At 30.2% G+C, this 16,298-nt stretch overlaps 1 long non-coding RNA gene across 1 annotated transcript in view; it reads left to right on the top strand.

Moving 5' to 3' along the window:
* Positions 1-12,175: 12,175 nt before the first annotated feature.
* The window catches only part of LOC122271317 (uncharacterized), a 39,668-nt gene continuing 35,545 nt past the window's right edge, over positions 12,176-16,298 (top strand). The window contains exon 1 of the long non-coding RNA XR_015435980.1: positions 12,176-12,259. This is a non-coding gene — a long non-coding RNA (uncharacterized LOC122271317). The remainder of the gene's footprint in view (positions 12,260-16,298) is intronic.

The raw sequence follows: 16,298 nt of genomic DNA, 5'->3' as shown, positions 1-16,298 counted from the left end.
AATTGTTGCATCATTTTAAATAATGTAATTTTAAATAGTGAAATACAAATTTTGAAAGAAATCGACTGAATAGTTTACTGAGAACTTAATTTTTAAGCATAAGCCTCTTTCAAACAATACGACTTACGCATTTACTATTAAAAATACTATTTTTTTCAAAATTCAGTTTCTCTGGATCTATTCAACTGATTTCCCCAAATTTTGTATTTTGCCATTCTAAATTGCATTATTTAAAATGATGCTAAAAATGTATACCTTACAATTTAAAAAATTCTCTACTATTATTAAATAAAAAAAAATTAAATTTTAATGTATAATTATTAAAAGTTTTGGCAAGGAATTATCTTAAGATAAACCAATTTTATAATTTTGTGCAGAATTTTTTTAATTTTCGTTAAAAGTTCTTGAGATATAGTGGAATACGCAAAGAGGTAAAAATAATATTAAGAATGAGCAACCTGCATAGGTAGGGTAATCGAGTAATGTAGATTATTTTGTCTATGACTTATATAAAACTTACGAAAATCAATTGAGCATGTTCAAAATTGACATGAATTTATTAAAATCATAACTTAAAATTAGCTTAGAACGAAAATCACTTCACGTGACTCAAAAAGAGGCGGGATTGATTACGACGTCAGAATTCACTTTCTGGATAAGAGGATTTATCCGAACCAGAGCTTGTCTTACGGTAAAGTGATGTTGTTTACAAAGGTATTTTTTTCTAATTGCATTTTCTAATTTCTTTTTGATATAATGCAGGCAGAGGAAGATATTTGGCTTAAAAATTGATTTTTTTCTTCAAAAATTACTATTTCGCCATGTCATTTTATATTATAAGTAAACTGAGTAATACATAATCTATAATAAGAAATATATATACATACATAAAAACTTTTTTTAAATTCCTTCACCTGAAAGTTTTATCCCAAATAGGAAATGGAAATATTTAAGATATAGAATTTTAAGTAGGATCAGGTAAGTCTGGTTAAGAGGGCGTTGGGCCCATGTCCAAGAGGTCGTTGGTTAAATCACCACCGGCCAAAGACTTCCCATAGAGCAAATGGTGACTGGTCACAAAAACTTCTATTTTCAAAAAGCAAATCATACCTCTGGGGGTACTGATCCAGGAGTTTCCTTTTTTTCTGGATTGGTTCAAAATTACAAGGCTACGGAATTGAACATTGGTAGTCGTAAATCCAACAAATAGGGTCGGCTGTTCAACGACGGTTACAAAATACTAAAAATGAATTAGAGATTGATCGTTCAGGTCAAAATTACGATCTATGGATGAATAAATGGATAGATGAATGGGTCTGCCCGGTAAATGGGCTATGACGTGTGTGTGACTGAATTCGTATTTTTGGCCATAGATGGCGTCACTGAAACACAAGAAACGCACCTTTGTCTTAAATTCGTTTAGTTTCACCAAGCAAGCTTTGCAGACATTGGCAAGTGGCATTAGAAACAACAGAATTTTAAGCCTTTTTTTTTTGGAGATGCAAATAATTCATAACGATTTATTTGCTTTTATTTTTTAATTTTTAAAACATTCTCCCTGAAAAAGTGCAAAAAATAAATATTTATTCATTTATAATAACTTCAGTTATGTATAATATTGAATTTATTCAGGGTAATAAACTGAGCACGAAAGTCGTAGTTTTAAATTTTATGCTATTATTAGCTGAAATATGTTAGCAAAATGCATTTTGCAAAATAAAATTCTTACAATATTTTTTTGAAAATAAATATTAAAAAAATATATCATTTTTTGTGTATTTATATCATAGGTATGTAAGCAGCTAAATGTTTTAAGGGCGAGCATAAGTATGACTTGTTGCAACGTGCGTGAATATTGTTTTGAATTATTATGTTTCTATGTCTAGTTTGGATTCGAATACGATTAAATAAAGATACATTTAAAATATACGTTAAATATCTCTTACAGGTAGTTTAAAGAATTTAAAGTGTGACGTAAAAAAAGTACTACTACGCCTTGAGGAATTAAAATAACGTAAGATTTTTACATTTTCCTTCTTTGAAGTTTGAATATCGTTAAAATTGCAAATTTTGCTTCAAAATTGCTGGTTTATTAACAAGGGATATATTATTGAAATTGTTTTTTAAAAATTTCAGAAATTACGGAAACAAATTTGAAACATGATTTTTGAAAGAGTTTTTCCGGTTGAATTGTTTTCAATGTTTACATGATTGTTACGAATATTGTTTAAATAGAATTTAAACCATACGTTTATTCTAAATCAATTCCAATAATGAATATAAATATCCAATTATGAATATAAAATTATGAATATACTAGTGGGCTGCGCCCCCTGCTCGCTAACGCTCGCCAACCCCCGAAAATTGCTACGCAATCTTATATGGTTTGCTTCGCGTACCAAGATCGCTTCGCTCACTACTAACTTAGGTACATTGCAAATGCACAAAATTCTAAGAATTCAAAACAATCATTCAAATCCATGTAAAAAAAATTACATCTTTTTAGTAAATACTAAGTCATTAAAATAAATTTGAATTCAAATAAATGACATGTAATTCGTTAAAGCTATTAGAAATGTGCTATAGTATAATTCGTGATATAAATCAAAATTCGTCATATATAAATTCGCGAAAAAAAGCGCTTTTGACAAAATACTAAAATAGAGATCTATCGACAAAGACTACTCACTTCTGCCTAGCTTAATAGTATGAGATTGCCGCAGCTGATGCTCTCTGGTTATTTCAGTTTCCGTTTTTAAAAGCGCTATATGTTGAGTCACCTCAGATAGATTTGGCATGTGACATTTTTAGCGGCAATCATGGGTCGATTCGCCGTGTAACAGAAATAGTAACGTAAACAAAACAAAGCAAACGTTGCCAACGGCGGAAAAGAAATACAGCCAAAATTTGGGACCCACGTAAGAGAATTATATATATTAGATATTTAGATCTATTGGTAAAAAGAAGTGATTTTTTAAGTAATCTTTTTTTTAAAATAACATTTATATTATTATAACGTTATATTGTTGAAACAAATTTGATGAGTTCACATACGTAATTTAATATTTTCGCTTACCAAACGGAAGGATAGATTAACAAATTTTGTTGTTGCCTGCATCTCATTGTGCATGTAGCTGATCGTTAAGTTCTAAATCATTTAACAGATCTCTTTAACTGTAATTTATAACAGTATATTAATGGGCCGGACACATTGTAAGAATGAATGATGACAGAACAACTAAAAGAATCTTTTTGGCAAGGCCAACTGGAGCTAGAAAGAGAGGCAGACCCCGACTGAGATGGGCGGATTGCCTCCAAAGGGACTTTGCCACAATCAAGGGCAGAGACTGGAAAGCCGTGGCATGCAGAAGAAAGGACTGGTGCAGTCTTCTTGAGAAAGCCAGGGTCCACCGAGGACTGTCGAGCTACTGATGATGATGATATTAATGTTATTTGCTCAAAAATAATAATTGTTAGACCACCTTTCTAAATAACTTTATCTTAAAATGTAAGGCAGATTTACATTATAATACTAATAAGAAAACAGCAATTCTCTTAGTTTTAAACTCTTGAATTAAAAGCGTAATTCAATATTGTACAGGAAAATAATTGTACAGTACAGGTACTGTACAGTACAGGAAAATAACTTTAAGTTAGGGATTCAAAAATATTTAAAGAAAAGCATGACTTTTATTAATTTTATGCTGACTACAACCAAAACAATAAGGAGACGAATGAGGAAAAACTGGATCACACCACGTGATTTTCTGGTCAATAAAAATGCACTGACAACAATGGAAAACTGCGACACCATCATTAGAATTTTATATATAGTAAGAAATATCCAATTATGAATATAAATGATATAAAATTATGAATGCAAAATTGACATTTGATAGAAAATACTTCATTTACCAATCAATGTACGACCCCCAGTGCAAAATAGGCTATTAGTATATCTCACTCGTTTAGAAAAATATTTTACCAACTTCGTTTAATAGCAAAATAACTTGAGTGAAGTACAGGCATATTAGATTTTTAGTAAATATTAGATTTTAAAGTATTAGATTTAAATAAAAGAAAATGCTTTAAAAAAACTAGAAAGCAAACTTCTGTACAGTAATTTTGTCATACATAATCTACAAGATTTTTTAAAATATTTTATATTATTTAATGACAGTCTTTGAACAGCCGACACAATTATGGGCTTAAGACTACTAACATTAAACTCCGTAGCCTTGTAATAGTGAACGCAATCCAGTAAACAAGCATCTCCTGGATCCAATATTGTAAGAAATTTTGCCTTTATGGAGCACTTTTTGAAGGAACTGACCCGCATTTGCGTTACATGAAGAAGAAAACCACAAAAACCTCCCACGATTAGCCTGACTGCAAGAGAATTCTAACCCCTGATCCGTGTACCGATGAGGATATTTTACGTCAGCACTGTGGTCGGTGCGAGCCGGGTACGGAGTTCATATCGAGCAGCCATTGCTGGGATTTGAACCCGGTTTATTTCATTGGAAAACGAGCGCTCCCTTCACGACTCTCTACAAGATTTTGTAACATTTCCTATTCACATTTTTTTTAAACAATAATCTTAAATCGATTCTAACACATGTACTTCTGACATTTTTTAATTGATATCGCTAACTCAATAAGGTATAACGGAATCGTAAATTTAAACTGAAGATAGAACTTTAATTTTAAATCAAATTATGAATAAAGAAGGACTACTATTTACTATTTATCATATGATTCATAACGTAAATTAAATAACTGTATTTGCTCCATAAATGGAAGAGAACCAACTAAGCTCAAAAACATGATTTATCCTAATTGCTTATAGGTTTACAGTTTGTCTTAAACTTCTAAAACAATACAAATTTAAATGATTTTTTGAGACTTTAAAATCAACTATGAATTAATTTCAAGTGACTCTAAAACTAATAATAAACTAACTTCGAAAGATCAGCATATATTTTAAACTAATAAAGGTAACCTGCTTGACATCATAATTTGAAATATATTTATCATATAGCAGACATTTCACTTCACTTTTTGATACATAACTATACTGTTGCTGTTGTGGCACTGGGAGTACGATTGTTCTTGTTAACAAGTGGCGCCATCTACGGCCATAGTATATCACATTTAATATTCTGAAAAATAAAGAAGATCTATTAAGTCTTAGATAGAGAAATACACGAAATTAAAAAATTGTGATGTATCGAATCAATAACTATTCTTTATAACAGTATTTCCCAAACTTATGACTTTAGTGTACCCTTTCTAAATTTTTCGTAACGCTGTGTACCACTAATAAAAAATGAATGTACTTTTTACCATAAAAATTTACACTAAAGTTAAAAATCACATCTGGCTGTTGACACTAATAATTTTTAACTGTAAACTCTGCAAAAAATAGCTAATAGAAAATTACTTAATCGTAAATTTTCATGGCTAGATTTGTTTCTAAATATTTTTTTTTTTTAATTTTCGTTTGTTGCAAGATATTTCGCATAAAAACGCGTACCCCCTTTAAACTGTTCCCGTACCTCTGGGGGTACGCGTACCACACTTTGGGACTGCGTTATATTATTAACTATTCGTTTTAATTCCCGCATTAATAACTTATTCGTTTATGTTTCTTTCCAGTATTTGAGAAAAATTTGCAATAACATTTTGCGTCTTGAAACATACAAATAATATATATATATATATATATATATATGAGAAATCCATTTTTGAAAATGTTTAGTTGAATTTTTTTTCTTGATAACATTCATTCCGATTTCATTTAAATTTTGTACTTTGTCATTTAAAATTAAATACTTCAAAATTATGTAAAAATCTAGATTCCTTACAATTCAAACATTTTTAAACTGCCATTAAATAATATAATAAAAAAATTATTAAAATTATTTTTTTCATGTCATCATTTTTGGATAAATGAGTTTCATATTTATATTGCTCCCCTGCGAAATTATTGGGAGTAGAGTACGGCTACCCCCCTATTTTAGCAGTCAAAAATCAAAATTTCTTTTTAAAAAATACCTCTGCTCTACATAATATTACTTCGTTAGGTAAGAAAGTGCGTTTTCGCATCTGATTTCGTAACTTTAAATATCGGGTTCTCCATATAATTAGCTTATTTAAAGGTAGACTTTCGAATCATTAATATTGAGTCTTTGAAGGCGGAAGAACCGATCATTAAATCAAGAGTTATTCAAGGAAATTTTATGTATTTTTTTTATTATTTTGTGCACTGCGCATACTATTCAGGTGTCTATGATAGTTATGTTATTTTCAATTATCCAGTCAAAATTATGAATGTATGTGTAGTACGAAAGAAAAATGTTTTGTTTCATATTACGTTCCTTGATTATTATGAATCTGATTACTATGAATCCTTTGATAAATATGACTGCTAATCTGGATATTTTGATTTTAATAGTTTATAAAATTATTACTGATTTAAATTTTTTTTATATTTTTATCATGAAATATTTACTTTTCGGGTATATCTTAAAGTAGATATTTAATATTTTTGATAGGGACCTATTTTTGGTGAAAAAGTTTTAAGTACTAAGGTCCAGTTCATTCCTAAGTCTAGTGCAATCCATCTTATTTCCCTCAATTTCTCTTTTAAATTTTTTTATCACTTTCAATTGTCTTAATTTTGTTTTTACTTTTGTCTAAAATTTCGTGTGGTCTACATTTAAATTCCATTTGATTTTCACCTATTTTCTGCCAAAGTTACGCAAACGCAACATTTCAATAAATATTTTTTAATAACAATATTTTCCACTACTTTTATTCTGCTGTTATCAAAGGTTCTTAAGACAACTAAAAATTAATAGTAATTCAATTTGAGTAAACACTTTCTGTTGAGAAATTTTTAAGCTATTAAAGTTTTTTTTATGACTTATAACGGTTATTGACATTTTTTCGAAAATGTGTAATTTTTTCTTTTGAGATTTTTCGTTGTGTTTTTATGATGGAATAAAGTTGCAAGTCAGTGAATAAAAAAAAAATTACAAAAAATTTCAGTGAAAAACAAGCGTTTAACTAAATGGTTTGTTCATTGATTTGGTGAATGGTGCCTATTTACACCCCGTTTTATTTCTTAAATAAAATAAAATTTTTTATACGCAAAATTTTGTGTGTGTCTTAATGAATGTTATATAAGCATATTTCAATGAAAATAATACCACGTTTTATAGAATTTATATACTTGGCCTAAAATGAGTTGATTGACTTGAATGTGGTGTTAGGTAGGATAAGTAAAATGTCCCATTTTCGTTTACAAGAAAACTGCATTTCTTTAATAATCACACAAGTAAACGCTTATCGCATACTTTTTCATTTATTTCAAAGGCAAATTATCACAATTTTGGAAAGAAATTATTTTTTTTGTTAATGCCATTTTTTTATTGCTGCTTAAAAACTCTTCTTAATTTTATATTATTTGATGAACTTTTAAATTATAAATATTTCCGTTTTTTTAATTTTGAAAATATTGCCCAAATGGGTCTGTGTGATTATTTTGCAAGCTTTGTTAGGAATACCGGACAAATGTATGCTGGACATCTTTTAAAAAATCTTCAAAAAAATCTTCTCTTTTAAAGAAATTTATCTTTGATTGTCTGAAGTAGGGTAGGGGTCCGCAACATACGGTGCGTCAACTCTCTATATGCGGCCGGCGGCTGCAACCTGAACAAAATGAACAAAAAATATATCGAGTGTTTTTTTTTTTTAAATTAAAAAAATTCGAAAATTTTTTAATTGCGCAGTAAAATTTTTGATGTACCCAATCTCAACGATTCGATTTTTTTTTTTTGTCGATGGTTAATGCTGCGGATTTACGCATAGTTTTAAAAATTCCAATATTTTTGACGCTCTTCGTGTGTGCCAATTTCGCCGTAAATTCAATGACTTTTCGCTAATTATTACTACCCATTTTCACGCAGTTGTAGAAATCGCGATTTTTTTATGAAATCGAACTATGTACTAACGTCTTGAAAGTTATGAAACGCTTTATTTGGGCACACTTCATCGCAAATCTGAATGACTTTTGATCCTTTTTTCTGAAGTTATCGTGACGCATTTCGCGTGGTTTTTAAACTTTGGATATTTTTAGCACGATATATTATTATGAACAGCGAATAACGAATCGCTCTTTTAGATAACCATTCTTAACGTGGCTTATTTGTGACGATTTTATAGCAAATCAAATTATTTACGAATCGTTACTTTGGCAATTATTGCTACACATTTCTACAAGGTTTTGAAAGTCCCAGTATTTTTATGCGCTATTGCGACACTTTAATTTTCGAATCCCGCATTAAAATACATCACTTTTGACACTCTATATTTATGCCGATTTCATTGTCAATATAAAGGGATTTTAATGGTCTTTACGGAAGTTATTTCTACGCTTTTCCCCACGGTTTAAGAAACAATAGTAATATTTTTATTACTATTGTTTCACAGCACGCGAGTTTTGAATCTTTTATTAAAATAATCACTGCGCTCTGTGTCAATTTCAACACAGATAAGAATTTTTTCGAACGTTTATTAAATAATTTTTTGGCCGTTAATTCTAGAAGCCAAATAAATCGTAATTAATATAAAAGTCGCACATCGTAATTCGTATTCACACGATCTAAAAACCGCATTTCGTATTTGCATTAACGAAATCTAAAAATCATCCCTTGCGACTCGTATTCACGAAATTTCAAATCATAAATAGCGATTCGTATTTTGGCGTTTACAAAATCATAGCTTGTTACTGTTCTCGATTCCCAAACTGATTGAGTTGTTTGCCTTAAGCTTAATACTGCTCATAGCAACAGATTCTGTCGAAAGACACTGTTTTACAAAATGAATTTGGCATGTTCAAAATTGAGGAATAGTCTTTAAACAAAATCATTAAATTTTAATTTAATTATCCGAAAAAGCTATCACATGATCAAGTAGATAAAACCATCACACTTTTTGAAAATTTTGCAATTTGCGGGATAACCATGAAGAAATTTTTTAAACCATTTTCTACCTAAGTGGGCTATTTTATACCAATTATAATGATATGCTGGGAAATGATTTGTATATCAAATTTTAACTGTAAAAAAATGTAATCAAGATAAGTATCATGAAGTTTATATTTCAAACGTTTTATATTTCAAATCACTTTTGTTTCTTCTGATCCACATCTGTCAAATCCACCTGTTTTTGGGCGTTTGAAACATGTATACTGTTATTTCTTGTTTGAATATTTTTTGAAGAGAACAAAGTTTTTAATCGGCTAATAGCTACCGCTTTAGTTTCTTAAGATTTTTTATTTTATGTAACAGAAAAAAAATTTACATTTTCGATGGACAATGATAAAAATTTAAGTTTAGTACCTACTTTCTATTTTAAAAATTAAAGTCTGGGACTAAAAGTAAAACCATGAATTCAACTCTAATTTATTAAATAAATCAATTTATAGCCCAATGCAAATATTGCATGCAAAGTATAAATACAAATATTGAATTAATACAAATATTTGCTTACCTCCAAATGAATCAATTTATTTCAAATGCTTAGTATCTGATAAGATGTCACAGTTTATTTTTTTTTTTTAAAAAAGGATAAATTAATCAAAGTATAAAATGTGAATAAAAACTATTGCAAGTAAATATTAAAACGCATGATTAAAAAAAACAGTAGTTTCAGTTAAAATATTTAATAATAAAATCAAATAAAAGAAGCTCCTAGATTTCAGGCTGAAGACTTCAATTGTATATGTAAAATGTTACATTGAAAAGCTCAAGAAAAAGAAAATAGGTTAGCTCTTTTCAATAACTGATTAAAAAACTGACTCTAGACAGAATGACCGAAAAAAATACCAACAGAATAGTTTTATGTTTCGAAACAGTTGATACATGTGTAGTTCTAGAAATTCTAGATGATGAGGCAATATATTATTAGTGTAAATCAGAAGCAGAATTAATTCCTTGTATATTTTGAAAGGTCATGGACGGAAACAAGTCCAAAGCAATATTGACAATGGCAGTGTCAATTTATCGAAGCAAACAAGATTATTCCATTCAGTAATATGAGCCGGCTTCAGAATAAAAGGGTGCACAGTGGTCGGTAAAACTGCATTTGCTTTGTAGTTAATTTCAACTACTTTATTACAACTGTAGTTAACTACGACTACTTTTCTTACCTTTTGAAATATAGTTACTATTTCACAACTTTCAGAAAACATAAATACTTTACCGAAGAGCATAATTAGCACAAATGTTAAAAATGATTTTGAATAAAAAATTGGCTTTGTTAAGCATGAGAAGTTATTAAGAAATGTTAATTCATCTTTATATGAGATAGTAATTTAATCTAAAGCACTTTTTACGAATTTATTCTTTTGACCTTTAAATTCTATGCTCTTCTTGACAGTGAGTATTTAATCAAAGAAATGATCAGAAATTATCAAATAGTTGAGATATAAGTGATTAAACCTTTTTTTATGTCCTCCAAAAAATAAAGTACAATGCGCAAAATAATTTTAAAAAATGGAACACCCAAAATAACTTTATATCTAATGATCGGATCTTCACGTTATAGGACTCAATCTTACTGATTCGATTTCCAAAGATTCATTTGTTTACAAGATTTCTAATGATAATGAAAAAAATAACTTAAGAACATGAAGGAAATAACTGCTGCCAGCAAAAATGAAAAAAAAACTTGAGCTCTAGAGAATCTGACAAAAAAAAATTTCAGAGAATAGAGCGTTCGCCTGCTAATAAGATGAACTGGGTTCGAATCCCAGCGATGGCTAGTCGATATGAATTCCGCATCTGGCTTGCACCGTCCGCAGTTCTGACGTAAAATATCCTCAATGGTAGACGAGTCATGGGTTAGAGCCCTGTTATCATTAGGCTAATCGTGAGAGATTTTCTGGGTTTTCCTCTCCATGTAACGCAAATGGCAATTAGTTCCACCAAAAGGTTCTCCACGAAGGAAATTTCTACCAGTACTTGGTTCAGGAGTTCCCTTGCATTTTGGATCGGGTTCAAAATTTCAAAGCTACGACGTTGAACATTCGCAGTCGTAAACCCAAAAATTTGGATCGACTGTTCAGTGACGGTTATAAAATAAAATAAATTTTAAAAGAAGTTGGTAGAAATAGCTACGAACTATTGTTTTTTTTTTTTTGTATCGCACTACGCGCTACACTATTTCTTTTTTTGAGAAGTATCGCACTACACTACAAACTACGAAAAAAAGTAGCGACTACAGTAGTTGCACTACTTGTAGCACGCTACTTCCGACCACCGAGGGTGCATTATTTTGATTCTCTTATCTTCGTGATGAATTTTCAAAAGAAAAGGAAAACTGTTCATTGATGCAACGTTGATCAGGGGGGGGGGGATAAATTGAGCTTCGCAATTTAGGTTGCTGTACAACTTTACATGCATAGTTGGATACGTTGCTTATCTAAAGCTACTATTTTATTCTTTCTTTCTATGTTTAATTTCCATGTTAAAATTTCAATGTTAAAATGTGTTAGCACATTTAATTAACATGGGTGATATAAATGTATTTTTGAAGAAAAATCTTAATAGTACGGTACTGTTTATCAATAGTGTAAAAATACAGAACAAACCAACGAAAAAAAAGAAAAACCTTTCTTTTTCACTACAATACTTTACCATTCCCAGCATTGGTTAGGAGGAGAGGAAGGTGCAAACCCGTTTCAAAAAGTGCTGCTATACTCCTAAATGGTATTTTCTCTTTTATACACAAGAATAAGGCACCTAACATTGGGGAACTAGTTTACATTATGTCAATGAAGGCTGGACTTCTTTCCCTATGTATATTCCTTGATACAACTACTCGTTCAGATTATTGAAATAGTTTATTTTCATGACATTGCTGTGTAACTAAAAATAAATTCAATCCTTTTCCTAAAAGTGTTTTTTTATTACAATGCAGCAAACGGAAAAAGTGGAAAATATCATAATAAAAATTAATGATATTTTACACTTTTTCAGATCAACTTATTGGACGGAAGGTACTTTTAGATAATAATAAATAAATGAAGTTGAAAGAATTACTTTTAATTTTTTAAAGGAAGAAAATTAACAAAATGTATATTTTTTTAAATAGTTTCTAATTTTTTTACAGGTTGGAAATTTAGAAAGACTATATGAGGGGATGACTCCTCGTTCACACGTCTAGGATTGGAGTTCTTTTTAAATGAGCGGTAATTCCAATATTCTTGACTCCTTAAATATCTATTAGTTAACCATTTACCACGTGGTTGATCGTGTGACACTGTTGATGAAAAACTACGCGCTACTTTTCTTTTTTCAGACAAAATTGAGTTTTAATTCATCTTAAAAATTACATACATATATTTCTAAAATTATTATTGCGTTTTTGTCAAAGATAAAAGATTTTTCTTTAAAAAGTAAGGACGTAATTTTTGCAGGTAATATACCGAAATGTTTAACTGTGTTATAGGGATAGTACAGGGAGTTACGTTTAATAACCCTCCCCCTCGGTAGTATTAACATATCTCGGAAATTTTGCAAGTAATTTTTGACATAAAAAAGTGTTTTCTTTCAAACATGTTTGTGTAAGGTCATAAGATAGCAAACTTTTTTTAATTTCCTAAAGGAGTAATGAAATATCCGCAAAAGTTTGAATGCTAAAAATGAGAGAAAAATTTGCAAGTATTTGGCCCAGAATTTGCATATTAGAAAATATCTGCACTTAAGGAGACAAAGGACTTTCAAAAATATTTTTAGAAATTATCAAGGGATTTGTTTGAAATTCTCAGTATACAGTGTTAAAAACAACTTTGATGCACAATTTCAAAAAAAATATTTTACAATTTCTGAAATTAGAAGAAAATTTTGAATTTTTAATGTTTTTTTTTATACTGTTCTTCACGTCTGAAATTTTGTTAAAATGACAAAATTCTTTTAAAATATTACGTGTTCGGTAATATAAAAAATTTGTTGGAGGTACTTTTTTAAATTTTATTATTGAAACAAATAACAGTAAAAAAGCAGAAAGAACCCAACATCTTTGAAAAAAAATCATCTTACCGCTATAAAATATAATGTATAAAAATAATACTATTTACTTAATTCAAAAAACTTTTCCAACGAAATGTTAATAATATTCATAAATATATACCATCAAATTCTCAGGTTAATAGAAAAAAAATTAATTTCGCTGGAAGAGTTTGAAATTTGTAAATTTGTCAAAAAAGACATTTTGAGAAAAATGACTTCTACTACTTTTTCATTGCAGGCGCCAAAGAGGCGTGGTCAAAACAGAAATGGCCATAACTTCGTCAATTTAGATCTAATTAAAGAATTTTTTTTAAATGTTCAGTTAAATGCCTAGGTTTCGAAACTATAAAAAGTGAAAAATAAATTTTTTGGCAAATTTTTGCTTATTTGAAAGTTCCTTGTCACCTTAACTGCTTATTTTTAATGTAATATAAAAAGACATTTTTATCGCATGTTACATTAACAGATTTAATCAAATTTAATGCATGCGTACAGACTTTAGCACGATACTTCAATATTTAAAAGTTTGAAAATTTTTTATCGTAGTGCATATGACTCTTACAATCCAAATAAGCATTATCCAAATAAACATACATCTTATTTATTCAACACAAGCAACACTGCAAAAACTTTTTCTTTTCATCGGTAAATTTCGTTCTTAAACTAAATTACAGATTTGAGATACATCAAATGAAATAAAAAGAATAACCAAATTTATCTAGGCAATCCATTGTATTAAAAAAATTGCGCTAGGGAATTAACAGAATTCTAGAAGGAGATACGAATAAAGATATTCATCGTCTGCTATAACTCCTGACGTCACAGCTACTGCGAAAATCAGTTGTTAGGATTTTTCTCAAGCAGGCGTTGCTATATCCGTCCTCTTTTACAGTGGATATATTAATTGCAACTTCTTTATAAAAACTAATTATTATTATTCTATACATCAGATCTGTTAGAGAAATTGAATCTTAAAAATTATTTACCCCAAAAATCCTTGAAAATCATGGAATTCGTGAAATCGTGAAAGTCACGAAAATGTTCGTGATCGGTAAACACACTGGTACTGCACATTTTAATAATTAAATAAAATATTGTATTCTATAACCGAGTTTTTTTTCGGGGGGGAGGGGTTACGACAGTTAATGTTCAACTCCGTAGCCTTGAAATTTTGAACCTAAGACAGAAGACTAGGGAACTCTTGGATCAAGTATTGGGAGAATATTTGCTATCGTGGAATGCTTTTTTGATAAAACTAACCCGCATTTGCGTTACATGGAGGGGAAGACCACGAGAACATCCACACGGTTAGCCTGGCTGCAAAGGAATATAATATTTATATTTCTTTAATAATATTTATATCAAACTCCATATAGTGATTTAATTTCAGACTAATCAATCCTTTAGCAGTATTTTTTTTAATTTTAATTTATAACCATCGTTTAACAGCCTACCTAATTTTAAGTTTATGTCTACCAATGCTCAGCTCCGTAGCCTTGTGTTTTTGAACCCAATTAAGAAGACTAGGGAACTCCTGGATCAAATATTGGGAGGAATTTGCCTTTGTGGAGGACATTTTGATGGAACTAACTAGCAATTACGTTACATGGAGAGGAAAAACACGAAACCCACCATCCCCTTGACGTCAAGGGGACTCTAACCCATGATCCGTCTACTGAAGATATTTTAAGCCAGCACTGTGGTCGGCACAAGCCGGATGCGGAATTCGTATTGACCAGCTGTCGCTGAGATTCGAAGCCGGTTCACCTCATTGGAAGGCGATGGCTCTATCCCCTGAACCATCACGGCTGAAATAAAATATTATAAAAATTTTTAAAAAGCAACTTTTCTATGCTCTAAAAAGTAATATTGCGCGCAACTTAAAAGAATTGAGATTACATAGTCTGGGCTGATTTTTGAAGTATTATGCTAATTTGATATAAAGTTTGTCTTAAAATGTGTTGCAAAAATATTTTATAAAATCTTTAAAGGAAGCAGATGACGGTTGGTGTATTTTTTGCTTCATCAGCTTTTTGTTGGCCATCGTACAAAATAGAGGTTATAGTTAAAACAAGTTTAAGCTAGATTCTGACCTAGAAAACACAAGACAGAACTTCACTTCAAAAGTAGGCGTCTCGTAGGAAATTGTTAACACACACCACGAAAATTTCGGTCTATACAAGTTTCGACCGCTTTATGATTTAGAAAGATAAAAGTTTGAATTTAAACTCCAAATCACACCGTTTTGACCATATCTAGCAAAAAGAGATGGTCAAAAAAGGTTTTCACCAATTTTCGATCAAACAACCACGTGTTTAAATTTTTCTCCAAACATTAACAGTTAATAGGAAATCGTTTACCGAACAATTTTTGTCGTTACAAATGCCAAAAAGTTACGGCAAAACATTTTATATCCAACTTCAAATAAATGGATTAAGTTTGCGAATTAAGAATTTTGATTTGAAGCATTTGAAATCATTCTGCGATATGTAAGCTCATCGAGGAAAATTGTTATCCAACTTAACTTTTTCCTCAATTAACCCTTAGAAAAAAGTTACGGTTGCAGCAAATTCTAGCGAACTTTTGATCAAATAAACCAGAGAACATATTACACATCGGCATCTGGAACTATACCTAACAACAAAAGAAAATATACACAATACTGTATGTCATGTTTTTACGTGTTTTCTTTTTTAACCAATCAGATGCATGAGCTAAGTGAACGAAATACATATATATGGTTAGTGCTGAAATCACGTTTAAAATAAGCTGTTACATTAAAGATAATCTGGTGCAGCCATCTTGTGTGTAATAAAAGAATTGAAAAAATTGGGGCACAACAGACGGATATGTTTAAACCATTTTGGTGCTTTTCTTTTGAATGCTCTATCCCGGAAGTATCACGGGCACGAGAAATGGGAGACGAAAGCTCACAGCTTGATTTTGACGGGAAAGAGAGAGAGCTAATTTTTGACCTAGAAACCACAAGTTTGAATTTTACCTCTAAAGGTCAGTCCATTTCAAAGTAAATCATAAAAGTACGTTATCCCATTAAAAAATACCGTTTGCCTGACTGCTAAAAAGTTTTATATCCAAAATCAGCTTTAGCTCATTTCTGACCCAGAAATCACTAATGAAGTATGCCTCAAAATGCTAAGCTTAGTATAGGATATCGTTAACCCATCAAACCGTTTTTCCAAAATGTTAGTTTGGTCCATT

Source organism: Parasteatoda tepidariorum, chromosome 8 (assembly GCF_982258835.1).
Source record: "Parasteatoda tepidariorum strain Cologne lab strain chromosome 8, Ptep-v5.0, whole genome shotgun sequence".
Taxonomy (NCBI): domain Eukaryota; kingdom Metazoa; phylum Arthropoda; class Arachnida; order Araneae; family Theridiidae; genus Parasteatoda; species Parasteatoda tepidariorum.
The sequence above is the reverse complement of the archived record's forward strand: the minus strand, read 5'-3'. Positions and strand labels throughout refer to the sequence as shown.